General features: G+C 44.1%; 1 long non-coding RNA gene across 3 annotated transcripts in view; it reads left to right on the top strand.

Annotated features, from left to right (window-relative positions):
• Positions 1-21,349, top strand: part of LOC138292705 (uncharacterized) — a 97,245-nt gene that overhangs the window by 33,858 nt on the left and 42,038 nt on the right. The window lies entirely within an intron of this gene.

Here is a 21,349-nt window from a genome sequence, read left to right as displayed (position 1 = left end):
GTTTTGTGAAGATTTGTCAAATGGGACCAAAGATATCAGCAAAACAAAAAAGGCATTTTCTATTGAAATGTTGACCTCATTTTAACTACCCAATGATGACCGCCACATGTGAATATATAGATATTCAATGAAAAAACAAAGGTTACAGGGACTTAAAAGTTAGGAGACAGGATTTCTTTAAAATGTAGAAATTCAATAAAAAAACAAAGGTTACAGGGGCGTTATAGTTAGGTTCAGATTTTCTGCACAGAAAGCCATAGAAATTCAACAGTTTGAGCTACTTGAGCTATTTATAACTTATGCCCCCGAAATGCACTGCTTCGGACCTCACATATTACCTCACTAATGACATGGATGTTGACATCACTGATGACATCTCAAATGACAACACTGATGACATCACTGATGACATCATCCAGTGAATGTTTTGTAAATGTTTCTAACATTCAAAAATATATACTGAACTACTGCATAACTTAAATTAATATTCTTTCTGGACTACTAATGAGTTTTCGTATTTCTAAAATATATAATCTGAACTATTATCCTATTTTTAAAGTGAGTGTACTATTTATGAGTTAACTAGCCCCTACAATGACATGTGTCCCCTGCTGATATATATATATATATGAACACAAATCCGGCGTGGTCACTCTGCACCTAAGCGCCGATGGTGCTTGACGATTAACGTGCGCCATCACGTTAAAAATGTTCCACTTTCCCCCTTCCTCTACAAAGAGGATCAGCACTCCATGGCGAATGTTCAATGTAGTTTATTCAGCAAAATCAACAGGAATGCGTTTCGGCATCTATGCCTGTAGAAGAAGGGGGAAAGTGGAAATATATATAAAAATATATTCACTTAAAAAAACAATTACGTTACAGTTAGGCTCACATATTAAATGAACAAAACTGTATACATTCACCTGTTACAGTTATAGTTATTTCAAGTAATCTCATGCCCTAAGTTAACTATAACTTGTGCCCACACCATGCACAGTTTCTTCATCAAAAATGTTACTGCAGATATTACATTTTCATTATAAATATTGCTAATAAAGATGTCATGAGTGCCATAATTTGTGGAGTAATTAGCAGTACATGGCATGGATGTGACTTATAGTTGCCTAAGAGCACGAGTTATAGTTACTTGAGATAACTCTAACTTTAACAGGTGAATTTCTATGGTTTTGTACGTTTACAATTTGAGCCTAACTATAGCGTCCCTGTAGCCTTAGGCCCTCATTACGACCCTGGCGGAAGGTGCAATGATGGCGGTAAGACCGCAAACAGGCCGGCGGTCATTACCGCCCCATTTTGACATTGACAGTTTGGCATATGCCAAACCGCCAATGTACCGCACCGTCTGCCACGGTGGTAACGACTGCCAGCCTGGAGACAACGGTCTCCAGCCCGGCGACCGTCACTAGTCTGCCGATGGTATCAGGACCCCACATACCGCCATGGATTTTGTGGGGTTTTCAACTGCCACGAAATCCATGGTGGTAGGCACTAACAGTTCCAGGGAATTCCTTCCATGGCACTGATTGGGGTCTCCCCCACTCCACCTCTCCAGAGTCCACCCCATCACCCATGACCCCCCCTACCACTCCCCAAAGATAGTAGGACCCCCTCCCCACCCCGCCCCCTGCCACCCATATACCCCCCAAATATATCCCCCACACACCCTTCATGCATGCTCACACCAGTCACACACATACACGTGCACATACATGCACACATGCACACTTTCTTACACATAACATTTCCCCTACACACATTACACCTCCTGCATACATACACACACTCACACACTCGCACGCACACCCCCATGCACGCACACACCACACAACACTCCCCATGCCCCTCCCCCAACGGACGATCACCTTACCTGTTTCGGTGATCCTCTGGGAGGGAACGGGATCCATGGGGGCTGCTCCGCTACCAGCACCCCATCACCAGAATGCGGCCACGCCAAATATTGAGACGTAATTCGGTGGGCGGTGTTTTGATGACGTTGGGGTGACGGTGGAGCAGCATCCACTACACCGCCGACCACCAGTATGGCTGCTGGTGGCTCTCCGTCCAAAAAAGGGCAAAGGGTCGCCAGCAGTCATAATATGGTTGGCGGAAGACCGCCAACACTGGCGGTCTTTGGCCCGGCGGAACCTCGCGGTCTTTGAAAAAAAAATGAGGGCCTTAGTGTTTTACTGAATTTCTGTGTTTTTATAAAATTCTATTTCTTAACTATAACGTCCCTGTAACCTTTGTTTTTTTCAGTGCATTTTTATGTTTTTTTTTTAACAGATAGTAATTTTCATTGCTGTACATTAATCCAACCACTGCCGCACATGGCCTTTGGCCGTGCACATTGCAGTTTGGCCGAAGGCCAGGTCCTGTGGCCAACCCGCTATTACCACCCAACCCTGAGTGAGAGAGAGAGAGAGAGAGAGAGAGAGACAGCAAGAGAAAGTGATACATTGAGAGAGAGAACGATGTAGGTTTTCATGACTGATATACTTAGAATGAGACACTTCCAGACAAATTGAAAAGAAAATGCTTTTGTCAATAAAAAGAGCAAGATCACTTCTCAGTATGTTAACTATTTGTAGTTGAAAAAAACTAAGGTAAGACATGACCAAAGACTCATATAGACTGGAACTCTTAACCTTTAGTGTGCATGTTTGAAACCTTTAATACTAGGCCAGAGGTGACGCTGTACTGTGCAATGTCCAGACTTAACTATGGCGTTCAACCCACAGATTTGAAGGGAAAAGGACTTCAGTGTTCCATCCCTAGGAATGTTTAACAGTGAAATCACAAGAAAATAAACAGACACTCTTTCAAGCAGTACTAGGATTTGAACCTTCAGCCTAGTGAGTGACAGCACAAGACCTTGACCATTAGGCCAGAAGTGACTCTATTCTGCCCTGTATCCAAACGAAACTGTTACTTTCACAGCAAACATCTTCCTAGTCTGACTCATTGAAGTCACTGTATGGAAAAGGTATTGCAATAGAGAGAGAGAGACTTAGTGGGAGCTGTAAAAGCTCCTGCCAAGTCAGAGCAAACAGCAATGTCCCAGTGGTGGGCATTCATTATAAATAAGCCCCAGATAGGGGGCAGTCCCCGGTGCATCAAAATGCCCTCGGAGGGTGGCCCCTTGTACTCTACTCCTTTCCTTCAAAATGCCCCCAAGACCTGGCCCACTCAGGGGCTTCATTAAAACAAGCATGGGAGATGCTTTTAAAAAAAAAAAATTACTATTAATTTGCAATATTGTCACAAATCAATTAGAGCTCTGCAGCTCCTTACATGAGCTCTTATTATTCACAGACTCATCAGGAAAAATAAATCCTCTGCCCAGATATACACATTTGTTTTCCTTTTATTATCGCAAAAACTACTGAACAGATTTACACCAATTATATATATATATATATATATATATATATATATATATACATATACATATATCCACATACACCACCAACATTTATAGTTTATATTTCTTACAGTAGGAATTGAAAGCAGCTATCATCAAAGCAAGAAATAAACATAAAAGGCTGCTGTCTCCCTACCTACGTCATTACAAATAATAACTTATTCAGTGTTCAAGAAGTATCCAGATGTGCAAGTAAAGTTTTAATGAATTGCAGTTTTAGTTGTTGCAAATCATTGCCTTTGAGATTTCCCACACATCTGTTGTTATAATGTATTCATGGAAAATGTTATTGCTTGAAACAGATGCAAAGAAATGATGCCACCATATGTTTATGAATAGACGTTTTCTTACTAAATATATCAATTATGTGCTTCCTTACTGTGGTGGGTTTCAAATCACTCATCTTTGTAACAAAAAAGTGCCATTTTGAGTGAACCTATTTGCTTACAGTTACATTTATTGTTTTATTAAACCTCAGTTCCATCAAAGTCATGGCTGTATCAAATGTGTCATCATACACCTTTTGAACCTCATGGTAAACTTAATAAGAAGTGACCTGATATGAACGTTTCCCCTAACTCAGCATTTCCTAACCTGTGGTACATGGACCCCGGGGGTCCGCAATGCCAGCTCAGGATGCCCACCACTGTGTGAAAATTAAATAATATTAGAAGATGAATGAAGCATATATAAATAAAGAAGAAAACCGTAAACGAGAAAATTGGAAAATGTTCTTTAAGTGTAAAGTAATTAGAAAAGTAGGCTAACAATTAAGTTAGTAACCTCATCTTGATTCATTGGAGCAGCATGATTACAGAATACAGAATAAAGGGGCATATTTATACTCTGTTTGCGCCGAATGTGCGTCCAAAATTTTGAGGCACATTCGGTGCAAACTGTGCACCATATTTAAACTTTGACGCCTGAGACCGCGAACTTCAAAATTCTGCAGTGTGCGTCATTTTCTGGATGCGGGAAACCACCTTGCGTTAATGACATGCAAGGTAGGCGTTCCCATCCAAAAAATGACTTAAACGCCCGAGCGCCTTATTTATGCTCCCGAGCAAAAATGATGCACGGCCGGGAGGCGGAGTCGGAAAATGACGCACAGCCCAATTTGCGGCAAAAAATAACGCCTGGGTCAGGGCAGGCGTTAAAATGGGGCAAACACACCTGTACTTAATGAAAACACACAGAAGCAACAGCAGAGCTCCAAAAGGAAGACATGGAGGTGCTTTTCATCCAGCATGCACGCAGATGCAGAGCACAGGACCAACAACAGCAGCTTCCACAACACCAGCAGGGACCCGAAAGGCAACGCAGAAGGCAGGAGAGGATATTCCGCCCCCGGGCAACCCTTCTGGGACTCCGCCAACAAGACATCATTCAGAGGTACAGGCTTAACTGGCAAGCCATTCAGCAGCTGCTGCGCAACATTGAGCCACAGTTGGCACCCAGCTTGCAGACACCCCACACCATTCCACCAGTAACCAAGATGCTAGCTGTACTACACATGTTGGCAAGTGGCTCCTTTCAAACCACTGGCGCCCTGGTTGCTGGGATCTCACAGCCATCATTCTCCGCCTTCCTACTCAAGGTACTGGCTGTCATCATCTCCCTCACATCCCAGAACATCAGCATCCCCAACACACAGCAGAAGCAGCAGGAGACAAAACAGGGGTTTTACCAAATTAATGGCTTCCCACACGTCCTTGGTGCCATTGACTGCACACATGTACGCCTTGTGCCACCTGCTGCAACCGAACATCTATACCGCAACAGAAGCACACAGACTCCATTACTGTGCAGGCCATTGTCGATCACCGGGGTTTGATCACCAACATCGTGGCAAAGTATCCTGGGAGTGTACATGATTCATTCATCTTCCATCACTGCACCATCAATCAACACTTCCAGGATGGACAATATGGAAATGGCCTACTTGTTGGTAAGTACAGAAACCTACTTATATACATACTGCACAGCAACCCTCTAGGACACACAACACATACGCCACAACATCGACACGTGGACAGGAACACACTGAGGTTGTGACACCGCTAGGCATGTTTGATATCCTCACCCAATGGCAGACACAACTAGGGACAAATGACAGTTCCAAATAACAACAGATGCCACTCCACAGACACAAGGGAAAAATTTAAAACAAAACAATGACAAAGACATGGCCCCAACTGGCAGTACATTTGGGAAGATTAATCTTTCAATAACACATCAATGACACTCAATCCAACACCCTTGAAACCAATACGTACTGTGTAAGGGGTGTGTAATGTTTTTTGCTGCAGGTCAAACACCATGACACACATAGCATGATGATGACTCCAATGAAGGTCACGTGCAATCATTGAGGCTGTACCAGTTTCTCACATCACTCCTGCTCTTACATTATCCACTACCAAGAAGCAAGTGGACTGTGCGAAGAACACATATTGATGGGACAATATTGAAAGTGCACATTCCTACACATACGCATTGCGACAAATTAACACACACATAACAGATGTACTGGCATACGGACCTTCTGAAACTCTAAATGACAACCTCACAACCAAGTTAGCCATCTGAACTAGAACATGTTCAGTAGTATAGGTACACGTTACAAACTGAGTCGACTTAGCAAGGGCAGAGAAATAGGTCTGCAGTGAACTTGTCACACATGTGAAATTAGTGCATAGTCAATTGTTAACACGTCAGTGCTCACAACGTAGGGAGATGTTTTGCACATTGTCACCTTGCAAAATCTAAGGGTCTCACTGATGGTTAAATAATTCTATTGCATATGTGAAATTGTATAGGATGTCCAGGATATATAGATGCAACCGTGTTACCACCACTGTCGAATTGATTCTGTGTATGGAAGTATCATCTCAACCCCAGTTAAGACACATGGACACCTATTTCACAAATCACAATGCAAGGGAGTACACACTGTACTCCAACTCTACAAAAATACTGCTGACATCCGGTCAACAGCCAAACACCCGTTCAGATAAGGAAACAACCCAATGCTGATGGTACATCCTAGAAGCCTAGGATTCCACACAATAACACAAACACAGATGAGTCACAGACAACACAAGAGAACAACTGCCATGCAAAGTGATATTTATGGTGCAAGGTACATCAACATAGTCTCACTCATTTTCTCTTTCAGCTGATCAGGGGTATGGGATCCAGCCATGCAAACCTCAGCACTGCAGCAGAGCGTGACTATAATGAGGCACATAGGAGGACATGCACCATAGTCGAGAGGACCTTTTGCATACTGAAGTCAAGATTCAGGTGCCTCAACATCACCAGAGGCAGCCTCCTATACTCACCAGAAATGGTGTGCAAAACAATTTTGACCTGTGCCATCCTGCACAACATATGCGTAAGAAGGAACATTCCCCTATATGAACCCGACCCACAAATGCCTGAAGAGGAGGAAGAGGAGGATGCTGTCCATCAACATGAGGGGACCATCCAAGCACAGCTGCAGGATTGCGTCGAAGACAACATGTTGTCCAAACTTTCTTTTAACTCTACTCATCACCACTGTCTAACCATATGTAAATAATCACCTATACCAATCACTATATCATGGTCTGGATAATCAGTTTTGCATAACATTATCTCTAACTATCAGAATCAGAGTGTAGCCTCATGGAGCATTGCTGAAATACCGATTAGGACACAGAACATTCCAAAACTAGTTTTATGTGTATGAGTGTACAGCCACATTCACTCAAACTGTAAATGACATATATCCTGTACATTTCACATTTGAAGGGCAATAGCAGAGGACCACAATTATTTCACACATACATGTTGGCAACATGGTTCATCGCAGCATATGGCACACTACTAAGACACCATCAGTCAATAAGGGAAAAAAATGCCTCATACAAGAGGCAGTGGATGTGCTATTTTATTGGTGACAGGAATGTATGACCAGACCCTTGACAGCAGTAAGTCTTTCATCACCTATCTTTGCAAGGACTATGTGTGACTAGATTTCCATATAAGCAGCAAATTCATAGCACAAGTGCCCCAGGTATAACTAGCATTGCTCACATGACATCCCCTGCACATGGCAGCACATGTCCTAAGTCCAGACACACTCATGTTCCCTGGCTCACCCCACCCTTCTTCAGAGGTCCCTGGAATGGGAATTTGTGTCCCCATATAATCCCTCCTCTACACACTCCCAGACTCACAATGTAAATCCAGTGTAGTTCCCTCTTTAGAATGGTATGCCATAGTCATTGTACTTCTGTCTGCATGGACGTCAGGTTAAATAATGCACTGGCTTGTAGTCTGTAGCACCTGTAATCACCTGTACATTGCTTCCCATGTGAAAGGTACTGTTGGCCCTTTGAAGTTGAATCTCACCTACAGGACTTGTGAGAGACTGATGCTGCACACACCTCTGAGCACCTCCATGGAGACCAGCCATTTGAACATGCACTGCCCTTGCAGCTGCTTGGAACAGCATAGAAGCAGCCATTTTATCTATAACACTGTTATGCATTGCCGTATAAATCAGCTGTATAACACAGCCCTTGGGGTAATGTGTTACGTTCCAACACACAGGACAAACACAGTTTTCCATTTCCACCGTCTTGTTCCACCTTTGACCAGTCTCAGTCTGACCACTGGGTATTTATCGTGTGAAATGTTTGGATCCTGATTGACCCTGCATCCTGTTAGCCTGACTGGCTCCTGTCTTTACGTTACCCTAAAGGTTCCTTGGGCCTACATTTGATCTTAGTTGCTTTCCCAACCATCCTATTCCTCCTGGGGTATTGTGCCAGGTGGGTCTACAATGCATACTCAAATACATTGTATAGCATAACCAGTTTATTTATTGTACCACGGGGGTGAACTTGTCTCCAAATAGCCGAATCATGGCCTATCCCTTGTCTGGGTTTCATGTATGCATGAGTCACAAATAGTGACAGTGTACCATGGCTGTATGCATGGATTAAGTATGGTGCCTCCAGCACAACAAACAACATCAGATAATGTGCATGAAATGTCTACACATGTTATGACCCAGACAGTCCACACACTGATTCACATTGCTCCCAACATATTGATGGGGCTTGTGTGATAAATAGTTGTGAGATTAATCAGCACAGAGGCACTGATGTTCCCAGATGCAGTGGGAATTTTAGAGGCCAACCTGTGTACAAATGTTGTGAGGACACCTGCCGGTATAAGAATCCTGAGACACTAACATTGTCAGCACACCAAGGTTGCCCTGTTGACAGTCTCATAACACGTCTGCAGTGACAGGGTTGGACCATCATCATGTGTGTTCTCAAATCCTCATTGGCTTTCCTTCTAATGATCTGCGAAGGATACTTTGTAGATACAGGAAATGGCTCCACAGACTCTTGACTAGACCTGCATGTAACTGTGACAACATAGACCCCAATAATTATACAGGCTAAACATTGGCACACATACATGAACCAGACACCTCTGTGGATTTTACCACTGGAAATATGTGAGCATGTGCTGCTTGGTCTGCTGGTCCTCCACTGCCACAGGAGAGACATGGCTCAATTATGACTCCAACTGTGGCCTAACATTACAATTGTGTATTATATTTGGGACTCCGTGTCACAAACACTGGAACCGACATAGTATGATCCCATGCCTGACTCATGTTGGGTTAACAAACAAGTGCCTAGGAAGTAGTATCCAACATTCCAGGACATGTGATGGCTAAGTTTTGGAACATTGACATGAACAACCGTCTGCTATCTATCCAGTGCATGCTTTGTCATTGGTGGTGTTTATGTTCCAAAAAACCTAGGAAGTGTACACAGCAGTTGTTGCTATGTGTATGACCAACACATGTCCTCTCTCCTTTCCACACTGACTTGCATCTGAGGGTTGAACACATTGACTCCTCATGCATACAAGCAGATTTGCAAAAATGCATCTTGTGATGCTCACACAGTGGGTCAACAACAATAGCAGTAGCCAAATCACACACATTGACCCATAGGCATTGAGTTAATGTAGTGAGTTGCGTTGCCTTGCTATCTTCTCTTGACGCAAGACATGCCCAAACTGGGTAATTCATAATTGTATCCCACATGTTTGGCCATCTATAGCGTCAGTGAAGAGTGAAAATCCGGTACACTAAGTAGAGGATCATGGTCCGCAGTAGTATGATCTGTCACATGTGCCCATACACCATAATGCCGAGTGTGGGTGCAATCACCCTATCTCTGTATTGCCACAACTGTCCTGTCCCATTGCAAATGAGAAATTACCCAAACCCAGTTAATGACAGAAATTGTGACACATACGTGTGAAAAAAAAGACGCACATGCATCTAAAAATTATGCATATGCGTCGAAATATGACGCACAATGCCATGAAACATCCATTGGCCCTGAGTGGTAATTCCCACACTGTACCCCTGGAAATTGGTTAATTATGAAACATATTTAACAATATGGATGCGGGTTATTTCTAATCATGTGCGTAAAAAAAAAATGACGCACAGACTGTAAGCGTCATAATATTTTGACGCATAACAAGAAAAACGCACCGCATTTGAGGCAGGAAGTGCTGTAATAGGATATCCTGTGTACAGATTTGGTACAGTGGGTGTACTTTCACTTTCACTTTGCAGTCTGTGATAGTTCCTGACTGTGTGGCTGTGTTTTGGCTTGTCTCTTAGTTCATTTTGTGATTTTGTCTCCAGTGTGGTCTTTAAATTGTCTTTTTGTGTATAACAACTGTCTGTGGTATCCTGGCTGAGTGTTTTTTTGGTCTTTTGTGTTGTCAACATTTGTCTTTGTTGTGTTGGGAGTCTGTTGTGGGTAGTGGTAGTTTGGGTATAGTTGGGCTGTGTTCTTAGTTATTTTGCATTTTCCTGTCCTACTTTCCCTCTATTCTCCTTTGTACCCCTTTATCCCCACTTTATTTTTGGTGCAATAATGTTGGGTAGGCCTCGTCTTGGCAGGATGGGAGAGGAGGAGCTGGGTGGGTTTATTTGGCTGGTGTGCCACTTCCTACCCTTAATGATAGAGGCAGGTGGTCGTGTGATCCAAGGCTATCACACAGAGGCAAGGAGGCCCCGGTTGGCAAAGGTGTTGTACTATCTGCAGAGAATATACAACACACCGCGAAATGACCACCAGCTGAAGCACCACTGGGCTGACCTTGTTGCCAGGGAGCAAGACCTGCTGGACCACCTGGGGATTGTGATTGGTGGTCCTGTTGGTGAGTACAAATCAGAGTAATGTGCACGTTTAAATGCTCTGTAGTGACAGTAGCTGATTTGTTCATAATCTGCCGGCAATGTTTTTGAACATGTGGAATGCTAGTGAAACATACAGGGCCATATTTCTACTTTGTTAGTGACCTGTTTTGAGGCAAGAGCAGCGCAAACTTACAAAATACAAATGTAGTTTTGTAAGTTTGCGCCGCCTTTGTGTCAAACAGCAACACAAATGCAGAGCAAAATTTGTATAAATATGGGCCACAGATGCCTGTGAAGTATTCAAATTTCCTACACATTACCGTCATTTGTTGACGCAACAGCTAGACTAACTTTCAAAACGCAACAGGAGCCTGAAAATTAGTGCTGGCTTCACGTCAATTGATGATGGCATTGTGGCTCAAACATATGTTTAATTTGTGGTCGGTGAGTGTATCAGGAAACATATCTTGGAATGTCAGAAATTTTCAAGATATATTGTGTCCCTCAATTGTTTTCGGATACATGTCTGAACTGGATTCTGACACATACAAAACAAGTTATAGCTTACCTCAGGTAACATCTTAGACTGATATTTTGAGTTTGTAGTGCCACATTTCAATTAGGGATGGCAGGCAAAAGGCTATGCACACGGGTTCATATCTCTATGGTTGGTGCAACTCACCATAGCTGCGGCACATCAAATGAAGAAAATGATACAAATTGAGGGCTAACAACTGTCCCTGGCCCTCTGTACATTGTACCTGTGTGTCTAAAATTGGTCTTAGTCGCAATGTCTGGGTGACTGGTATTGCAGTCCTCACGGAAAGTGGCTTTGCATGTCTCTCATGGATACATATGATGAGAGGAATACACTCCATGATTTTGTCTGCTCACTAACGAAGGAGCATGTTTGCCACCACATGATAGTTAGGGCCACTGCATGTGTGCAGATATGTGTGTATCACTCACTGGAGTCCCCGGGTCTGTACATGTTTGCAATGGTATGTAGGATGCAGTATCATCATGTCTGAGAGGCTTTACTTTCTGTGTTAATTTTACACATAATATTTGTATTTGGAAGTGCTGTACAGTGCACAGACATTGAGCACATTTCTCCCTTCGATGCCTTACAGGTGGACCTGCACCGTACACTATCGGAGAGGTGGCTCGATTGGCGGACCCAGACATCTCCAGTAAGTGTTGATATTTCTGTTCTGTGTTGTGTTTGCTGATGATGTGTGATTGACTCCTGTGTGTTGGACACATAGCAAGGTGTGATGCACTGGTCAATGATCTGTTTTGTTCCTTGAGTGGAGGATCATTTTATCCCCATCTTTGAGTTGGCCAATCCTTATCGTATTGTCATAATTTGGGATTCTAGGTCAGTCCTGTAGGCACGGCAATGTGAATAGGGATGAGTCATGTGGATAAAACTTGAAATCAGAAAATGTAGCAGTGGACCATATCAGTGAATTAGTCAGCCAATCAGACCCTCATTCTCCCAGAATAGGGATGCTAGAGTCTTACCCACAGACTTCAGCTTCCCTACTCACTAATGAACATGTTTGACTGTATGTTTAACTTCCTAGCAGCATGTAGCTCCACATGTTGTGCTACGATTATGAGGCACTTGAGTACAATGGCCTAGGTGTGCATGCAGCTCATGGCCAGAGGTGTGCTTTTATCTATCTGTTTGTTTTAAGTAATGGGTTACTGGTAGGAAATGATGTAGGCAATGGTCTGCATTTCCAAAGATAAGTGTTGATGGGATTGTCCAAGGTTTGGGTGTATCCTATTTGGAGTTCCTCCTTACCTGTGGTGTGCTGGCCAAATCCATGTACAGCTTTCCAGAGCTTCCTGGATGTCCTTGTTGTTAGAAATTATTAGTTGCTTGTCCACCCCTCCCCCCTCAGGCACAGATGTAGGGTTGTGAATAGTGTCCTTAGGACTGATGATCCAAGTTTGGTACACAGACATGTAAATCTGTAAATCACTTGTACAAACCTAGGATACCCACTCATGATTAGCACGTGCACTCTATACTGGCAATTCCATTTACAACTCACAGATCTTGTGGCCCTAGATTGCCATCAAGAACATAGAAATTTGTTGGCTTGTCAGTGGTGGAAGATATGCAGCATGATTTTTACCTGACAAGTGGCAGGACAATGTTGCCAAAGTCATTCCAGTTGTTACCCATCTTGTAAGGTTTTGATGTGCTGTTTGATGATAGGACATGTGTAGGCTGGCTTGCCATGTACTTCCTCAGGGACAATCAGTGATCTGTATGATGATATGGGCTGTTACAGGTACATTAGATGTATTGTCTGATTTACTTCTTGAGCCATTTCACACAATGAAGTACCTAATGTTTGGTTTTCTATTTGTCTTAACAGCTGCCAATATGACTCCCATCCAGATTCAAGAGTTTCAGCGCAGGGCAATGCGTTTCCGCCACATTCTAGATGTGGAGTCTGGGTGCCGCAACATGACAAGATGATATCGCCATGAAAGAGCCTCCGGAGTGTGGAGGTCATTTTCCCAAGGGGGCCCTTCCGTGTCCACCACAGCCACCACCACCAGCACCACCACTATCACCCAGTTGGCACCAACAGTAGCAGGGGCCTTTGCTGGACCATTAACAACAACAGCTCCAGGACCTGTCACAGCACCACCTGCACCTCAGCCTACGGACATGGCACCGACAAGGGCCCATACTTCATCCACTGGCACCCAGACCACCCCTGCTGCAGCCATAGACCCTGCAGCTTTTGGCCAGAAGCAAAGGAACTTGGACCGTGTCCTATGTAAAATGAACGGACTGCATCAGGAGGTGGCAAAAGTAAACCGGAGGGTGCTTGCCATCAAAAAGACCCTAAGGAGGGCCAATTTGTAGGCTTATTCTCAGCCATGATTCCCTCCCCTCCCTCCTCTTTCCTGGTTCTTTAACTTAGTAGGTTTAGGGGGCTTAGTGTTAGGATAGTATAGGCTGTTAGTTTAGTTAGTAGTAGCGGGGTTGGGGGTTTCTTACTTTTTTCAACTGTTTTTTATTATGTGTGTGGGTGGGGGACAATGTTGGGGTTTTGGTGTTTTAAAAAAGAAAAAAACAAATTAAAAAAACAAAATACAAAAAAAATATATATTTGTTTAGTATAAGTTAGTATGTGTTTAGGTTAGTATCTGTTGTCCTCCATATGTTCCATCTTATAAGGGGAGTGGGGGGCTTGATGTTTAGATCGTTTTGTTAAATGTGATAAGTAAGTTTAGCTTAGGTTAGTTAGGGACAGTGTTGGGTAATATATAGTTACAGTAGATTAGCTTAGGTAAGGTCTTTACCCTGGTTTTAGCTTCTGTTTTTACTGTTTAATAAATATCTAGGTAACCCTTTACAGTATTTGTCAAATGCTTGTAGGTCAGGGCCTTGTCATGAGTGAACAGTGTCTCTTTTGTATTAGCTTTTGTGTCCCATGCTGCAACCATATCCCAACTGAGCTGTTCATTGGCAGCTACACCAAAGCTACTAAGCTAAGATTCGGCCATCCATTGCACCCACCACTCATGGGTTACTATGGATCCCAAAGTGTGGTTATTTTGTGATGTATGTTTTCAATGTCACATACTTTGCTAACAGATTTGGTATTGGGGACACTGTGTTAAGCCTGCCTGCAGCCTGATGTCCAAGTAAATCCTTATAAGGTGAGTGGTAGTATGCTCTCATGTAGTATGGCATACATAACTCACACATATCATTTGTTACTCATACACATCCCTTCATGCTGTTTGGTCTGTGTTAGGTAAAAATAGGGAAAAATGTCACATACGTAAGTTTTGACTTTCAGTAAAAATTGAAGGCCCTATTTTCTGGCTTAGACACCCCTTGAGGAGGTGTTGTTCTGTAGAACACAGCATTTTGATGTATAGTTTATATTTTCCTCTGAAATAACCCTCAGGGAGGGCAGATGATGGTACAATCCAGGCCACTGTGCATAGTTATCAGCCAAGATTCATTCAGGTTAGGTGTATCATTGACCTGAGGTTAACATCACTGATGGCCATCACAGTTGATGTGTCACATTACACAGAGACAAAGTTGGTGTGTAAGTGCTATTTATTTAAAGTGCTGTAGTGCTATATGTACATTGTCCATGATTGTGAGTCCATTAGTGTGACATCTTCCATTGTGATCCTACACAAGTACAAAAGGACATCATTGGACATGCTGGGGTGAAGTGTCAGACAGTGCAGAGGGACTGGATTTGCCAATGAGTTAGTGAGTGACAATCACAGGGAAGGGTGACAAGATAAACAGTGGTTTGACGAACAGTGCTTGAGTACAGTTGTTGCAAGACTGGCATGTTACAAAGCACAGGACCTTGGTAATAGGTGGCCATGTGGCAGGGACTAGTGCTACCGCTTACTCTTACGGGTGAAGGTGATCTGTTCCACATCTTCATCTTCTGATGTGTGTGTAGTCTCCTCTGCCCTTGGTAGTGGTGGTTGTGAAGGGGCAACACACACCTCAGTGTTTGAAGACGTGGAGTCAGACATCCCGGAAGCTGCTAACTGTGGGGGTCTTAAGGGCAGTACTGCAGCAAGGAGGAGCTGCTGTTTCTTAAGAATAGCATCCACATCACGGTGGTAGGCAGCCAGGTCAGCCCTGAGGGGTTCAATATTGCATTCGTGCACACGTTGACAGGATTCTTGTTGTAGGTGTTGGGTCAACTCTATTACAGCTGTGCTGATTTCCTTCAACCTTTTTTCAACTTCCTGCAAGATTATTGTTCGCCCTTGCATAGCTGCTTCCTGTTCTTCAGTTGACATCATGCACGAATGCACCCCCTCTAGGCTGGCTGCCATAGTTTGCATCCCCACCCGCACCTCCTTGGCCAGCTCCCACTGTATTCAAACTACAGTTTGCTCAAAGCTGGTGCTAGGGTCGTCAGAGTCCTCAGCTGTGTTGGAGCTGGCAGGTCGTACAATTGGGGTGATGGGTGGGTCCTCTGTGATGGCTGCTAGTTCGGGGCTCCTCCTTGTGACGGAAGGTGGGGTCTGGAGGGTTCCAAGGACATCTTGGAGGGTCTGCTGGCTGATGTTTGTCAGCTCGTCATCCATGTCATCAGGGTAGTCATTGACAGGCATATCCGCAGGAAAGCCATCGTCCTCTGCAATGAGATACGGTACAATTAGTGTGTCTGTGTTGTGGGCTTTGTAATGTGACATGCCTGCCTTCCGATTATTTTCATATTGTGATCTTGGTTCCTGTTCAATGTTCCTGTCTATAATATAAGCATTCTCCGAGGCCTATGCCCCACCTGCATGTCACATGTATTGTGGTCAGTTTGTGGACTTGTCAGCATCACATCCTTTAGGTGTTGGTTCAGGCCAAATTGTGAATTGCCACCTTCTTGTCCTACTCAACCCTCCGTCTAATTCCATTCTCATGGTGAGGCCTTTCACTGGCTGTGGGTGCTCTGATGGCAATATCACCACACTTAACTATCTGGACCTGCCCCAGTCTCTGATCTTTCACATCCACCTATATGTAGTTGAGATGTAGCATATACTATGTATAGCTTTGTTATGGCACAATATGGATGTGAGCATTGGTAATGTGTACTGCTGATGTTGGGGAATGTGTGGTACATTGGATTGCACTGATAGTCGTAGCAGTGTTCTATTTCTTCCTCTGACTGTGCAGGTGTATTTCTGTAACCAGTTAGATGTGTCCTCCCTCTCAATGCTGTTGTCTGAACAGTATGACATTTGGGATGTTGCATGGTGTCATTGGAGCCATTGTGACCCAGGCACAGGGGGGACCCTGACATATGCAGCATGGGCATGGCATTAGTGGTGTGTACCTCCTAATGTTAATGACAATGGTTGATGTTTGTAGCAACATTGGACAATCACATTTGACTGGATTGGAACATTTGTCTTGATTTCAGGGGATTGATAACGTTGTCATCCTGAACCCTCTAATTTGGGTGTGTTTGATCCATGGGGGCGTTACTGCCATTAGCGACTTGACCTGCACACACAGCAGAAGTGGTAGTGGCAACTGTTGTCAATGTTACATTCCACTTGCAGATATGGCCAGAGGTTGTTAATTGGGCCCTAGTTCATGTAGGGAGAATACTGGCTGACGTGTGATGGGCTGCCAGTTTTACGTTGTACTCTGCCCTCCTGGCCTGGCTTTACCTCTGCAACATCCTGGCATGGCAGCATACCCCCATGCAAAGGTTGTTGGTGTTGTGTAGTAGTGTGCCCCAGGTTTCCTCAGAATGGGCCATGCCCTCATGCCGTGCCCCTTTACCCATTCCACTCCCTGAATATCATGACTTACATGCATTGTGTAGTAGGTGTGTCCACCAACCCTGCTTACAGTTCACATTTGTGCAAATTTAATTCCCCATGCGACTTACCCTGTTATCTCCTGGTTGTCTGCACTGTCCTGTCCTTGACTCCCTGTGACAATCTCCTCAGGGATGATGGCTGCAACCATCTCCTCCATGTGGTCCAGGGCCTCCTGCGGTGCTGGACTCCCAACTCCAGTGTGCAGTGCTGCCTTCCTGTTCCTGGCCATCTTTTCCTTTGTCCTGCACTTGCAGTCATGCCAGTGTTTCTTGCACTCGATGACTGTTCTCCGTACTTCTGCCACACTGTTTATCTTGTCAACAATGTGTTGCCATATTGCCTCTCTCCTACTGATTGGCAACTTTGAGGTGACAAACAGTTGGTGCTGGTGTTCCGTCACCTCTTTAACCAGAATTTTCTGCTCTTCTGCACTGAAGCAACACTTTCTTTTCTTCTTCTCCCTGTCCTGGGTCTTCTGTGGGTCCTCCTGGCTGGGTCCTGGTCTGTTGTCATCTTCCTGGGGTCTGGGCAAGCATCTGGGATCCATTTTGGCTCTCCTATGCACATTTTGCAGTGTTTGCGGCGCTGTTTGATGCAATTGCATCAAAAACAGCGCGTATCCGGTTTGCGACGTCGTAAACCGGCTCACAGTCATTTTCGCTGTGTTAAAGTAATTTTCCTTTACTACGTGACGCATTGGTTTGAGTAAAAACAAATTACTCACACCTTTGGTTTGCCTCCGTGCGTCAAAGTATAAATTTGACACCCGCACTGTGCAAAGAAATAGCGTTAGCCGGCAGTAATATTTTTGACGCAAAACTGCGTCAGCGCAGTTTTGCGTAAAAAAGTATAAATATGAGCCGAAGTGTGGACGAACGGTAGTCTCATCTGAAGTGATGGCAAAACGGGAGAATGTATTAGGACAAAAATAGACAGTGATTTGCTGGAGTGTGGCATGCCACTTTGTCTTTTAGAATTAAAAAAAAAAGAGTTTAGAAAAACTCCAACCTTCAATTTAATTTTTTCTATGTTTGGGAATTACCTATTTAATCATTTGTGTATTTGTTTGAGGTATACTTGTGTTTATATTTGCTTTTTTTTTTTTAGTTTTAAATCTTTGAAAGTACTTAAGAAGGGGACCAATCGTTTCCAGTAATGACTCAAAATCGGAAGGGTAGCTGAGTTTCATTAATGATTCTCTGTACTGTAGGTCTCCGGAGTCCAATAATAATGCAATGGGGGACCACAGGCATTAAAAGACTTAGCTCCGCTGCACTAATGAATTTACTAAAAGTGATTAAAAATCATACAATAGGGGCCCTATTACTAGGGGACATTTAATTCAGACGGGCCTCATACTGAAATGTATTGTGTCCAATGGAACTGTAAGTTTAGCAAGAAAAAACCTGGTGAGTGATATTCCATCCAGAAAGTTTGCCTAATCCAAGCAAGCAATGTCTCCTGGCTCCTGGTGGAATATCAGGGGAAACATGATAAACAGAAATTCAATTACCATATGTTGTTGCCCAACAACTTAAAATCCCTGTTATTGCTCCTCTGGAATTTCTTGGCCACAAGCTAATGGTAATTGCAAGGGGAGAGACATTTAAAGATTATATTGGGCCACTCATAATGACGACCAAGGCCTAGCAGAGTTGCAGGAAGGAAATGGGTGTTTCAGCTGCAATCCCAGATTTCCGCCCGATGCCATTACTAGCACCCAAGTTACTAAAGTGGGGTGAAAAAAATAATATTTATACACACTAATGAAGTAACGCCCATTGTGCCTACATTATGCCTGATGCAAGCATAATGTAGCGCAAAGGGTTACAGTGTGGCGCAATACATGCATTGTGCCACCCTGTAAATACGAGCTGGGATTTTGGCATCATTGGGCTACATTAAAATAATGACGTTAATGTGGTGCAAGGTGGTGCTTGAGCATTATAAATATGCCCCTAAATGCGGAAAGACTAAGGGGCCTATTTATGGAAAGTGGCGCTGCACCAAGTGCAGTGCCACTTTCCTTGCCCCCCTTAGAACTCCCCTACCGCCACCATGTGTGCGCTGTATTTAAAGTACGTGCACCATGGCGCAGGATAGTGGGCAATAGCTTAATTTCTCATTACGCTATTGATGTACTCTGCAGGAGTAGTGCCAAAATATTGGCGCTACTCCTGCAGAGTACCTAGGGCCCCATTCTAAAAAATGGAAGCCCCCTTTTGACGCCTGCTCTTGAGCAGGCATTAAAAGTCCTGTAAAAAATGTGCAAGGAAATCTCATAGATTTCCTTATGCCATTTTCCGGCTCCCCTAACGAGGGAACTCCCCCTTTGCATACATTATGCCTGGTGCAGGCATAATGTAGCGCAAAGGATTACAGAGTGGTTCAATGCATGGATTGCACCACCCTGTAAATACATTGCAGGGATTTCAAACTCGTTAGGCCACATTAACGTAAAAAATAATGATGTTAATGTGGCGCAAGGTGGCGCTAGGGCATTATAAATAAGCCCCATTTGTGAATTTGGTCACAATGATTGCAAAGATGCTTTGTATATCAAGCCTCGTGTTTCTTTGTATTTGCATATTTACTTAATTGATAAATCGCATGTATGCTGAAAACAGCTTAAAAGCTCAAACAAAGAATTAATTCAGACTCAAAATACAATAATCACACCATAATGCACAATACACTTTGAATAAACATGAAAAATATAAAACAGGGCAAACACAAAAAAACGAACAGGCCACCAGAACAGTATATTTTATAAGGTTACAGTCAAGAAACATTCTTTTAAAGTATGCTTAAAAACGGAGTGTAGGAATGTAGCGAAGGCTGCTTGGCATAACAATCCAACGTGCAACTCTGGCATTACTCAACAGTTTACCAACAAATTTCTTACAACTGCATTTTTTCAAGACCATAGTAGGATGAGCTGCAGAGCATAGTTCTCTGGTGTATCTACTAAATGTCAGTATTTAGGCACCAGCCTTTGAAGTGTTTTTCATATAAGAACTAGGGGCCTCATTATGACATTGGCGGTAAATGCCATCTACCGCCATGGCGACGGCCACCAACATACCGTCGCCGTGGCTGCCAGCCACCAACTGCATTTTAACCGTAGATGGAATACTGCCAGAAGGCTGGCGGTATTCCGTCGACGGTCATGCCACGGACGGCGGTAAGGTGGCGCTGCTGCCAGCAGCAGCGCCACACCAGAAAAACATTGCCTACCGTATCATGAGCCATGATACAGCCTGGCGGTGTTTTGCTGGCGGATACTGCTGCTGGCAGCAGCGCCGCATCCTGTCTCCTGCCGGAGGACCGCCTGCAAGCAGGTAAGTTGAGTTCTCCGACAGGAGAGGGGGCTGGGGGGTGTTATGTGCCTGTGTGGGGGTGTTGTGTGTGGGGGGGTGTCTGTTTTTGTATGTGTGAATGTGGGTGTGAGTTGCGTGGAATGCGTGAGTGAATGAATGAATGTGAGTGTGTACGTGTATGTTGTGTGTTGTGAATGCGTGTGTGCTACAATGTATGTTAGTGTGTGTTGCGAGGTGTGGGTATGTATGTGTGCATGAATGAGTGGATTTGGGTATGCGCGTGTGTATGAGTGTGTATGTGTGTGAATGTGGGTGTGTGGATGTCGGGGGTCAGGAGTGGGAGGGGGAGGGTGGGGAAGGACTCTGGGGAGAGGGGGAGGTGGGCGAGACCCATATCAGTGCCAGGGAAGAAATTCCCTGGCACTGATAGTGCCTACCGCCATGGTTTTTGTGGCGGTAAGATTGTCACTTAAACCATGACGGTAGGCGGGGTCATAATCCCGAGGGTGGGATTGTGGCGGCCGCCGAGCTGGAGACCGAAGTCTCCAGCCTGGCGGCTGTTACCACCCTAGCGGACGGAGCGGTACATGGGCGGTTTGGCTTGAGCCAAACCGCCAATGTCATAATTTGGGAAAAGGTACCGCCAGCCTGTTGGCAGTACCTTTCCCCAAATTACCGCCATCCGCCAGGGTCGGAATGACCCCCTAGCTGTGTGCAAAATTAGAGTAATTTGCATTTGCTTAATTATGTGCAATCGCAGGAAAATTACGCATAATTATGCAAAATGCAAAAACAGTCTTTAGGGGTATATATTTGCACGAAATGCATTCTCACATCCATTTTTGTGCATTTGGTGCTAACAAATAGTGCAAGAAACTAGGCCTGGGTGGAGTTCGTGGTGAAAAAACTCAGCTGCGTTATGCGGAGTTCAGTGAGCGGAAGAGTTTGGGTAAGTTGCGCTGTTTGTGCTGATTTTCAGCACCAGGAGATTCTCCT

This window comes from Pleurodeles waltl, chromosome 4_2, assembly GCF_031143425.1.
Source record: "Pleurodeles waltl isolate 20211129_DDA chromosome 4_2, aPleWal1.hap1.20221129, whole genome shotgun sequence".
NCBI classification, from domain to species: domain Eukaryota; kingdom Metazoa; phylum Chordata; class Amphibia; order Caudata; family Salamandridae; genus Pleurodeles; species Pleurodeles waltl.
This window is presented reverse-complemented; position numbering and strand designations above follow the sequence as displayed.